Below are 1,135 nucleotides of genomic sequence, written 5' to 3' on the forward strand. Positions count from 1 at the left end.
CGGGGGGAGCCGAGCCCGCGGCCGCGCAGTCCCCGCGGGCGGCCCCGCTCTCTGCCCTCGCTGTCGGCAGAGGATTCAGCAGAAGCGCTGCTCTAAGGGCTGGCGAAGGCTGTCTGCGGGATGCTGTGCCCGCTGGCAAACCGGGCCTGTGGTTTTTGCCCTGTTTGTTTTCCTTTTAATGGATATCGCTTAATATTGTCCATCTCCAGTTCCCGAGGTAGTGACAAAAGGTCAAATCTGTCACATCTTCTCCCCCCAGTCAGCCTGTATGCAAATAATTAATAAGGGCACAATTAGTCAGTAATGATGGGACGGGAGTTATGGTCTTCCTGATGGTAACGGAGATGGATGCTACTGAGCAAATATTTTCTTGATGACACAGTTCAGGTTCTGCGACGTGCGCCTTGGATCTCTCTCAGAAATAACCCCGAGACCTCCCCCCAAATAAAGCCCTAACAAGAAGTCAGAAGAGCACCGTAACTATGTTTGCTTTTGGCTTTTATTATCAACAATCAATTAATGGTACACTCTTGGAAAACTATATGCACATGTAGAAATATTTCCCCTTTTAAATAGAAGCATTCATTTTAACCACATATAAATAAATCTGGAAACCCTGAACATAATTTATGACCATTATGCTCACAAACGTATTCCAACAGGTAGGGAAAAGAAAAAAAAAATGAGACGACATGCAACCAATAATAAAAATATATATAATTGCCTGAACCTGGTCTCTCTAAACGCAAAGGGAACCGAACCCGTGAGAACCTTATTTCTCCATAAAGACACGCCATAGAGACTACGAGAAGGGAAAACATTATTTATACGGTCAACTAGACAAGTCTGTACTGATATTAACACTATACAGTTGAGTCACAGAACACAGTTGTAGAAAGACACGGAAAAAGAGAAAGCATACCTGGCGACATTCAACTAAGAGCTATAGTTTGTGCCTTGTAAAATAAAATTAGAAAACCCTAACGGAGATGCCTAAAAACTGCGTAGACCGTGTAATAATAATAATTAATAATAATTAATTAATAATAAATACAGGCCGCCCTCCGTGAGGAGCGCGGGCCCTGCAGGGACCGGATCCGCGGTACAGGAAGCGGCAGGGGGCGCCCGGGCGGAG

The 1,135-nt window shown here is 45.0% G+C and overlaps 1 protein-coding gene across 1 annotated transcript in view; it reads right to left on the reverse strand.

The window, feature by feature from the left end:
- Positions 1-1,135, reverse strand: part of PHOX2B (paired like homeobox 2B) — a 4,024-nt gene that overhangs the window by 287 nt on the left and 2,602 nt on the right. The gene's annotated exons all lie outside the window — the stretch shown is intronic.

Source organism: Geospiza fortis, unplaced genomic scaffold, assembly GCF_000277835.1.
Source record: "Geospiza fortis unplaced genomic scaffold, GeoFor_1.0 scaffold40, whole genome shotgun sequence".
Classification (NCBI taxonomy): Eukaryota; Metazoa; Chordata; class Aves; order Passeriformes; family Thraupidae; genus Geospiza; species Geospiza fortis.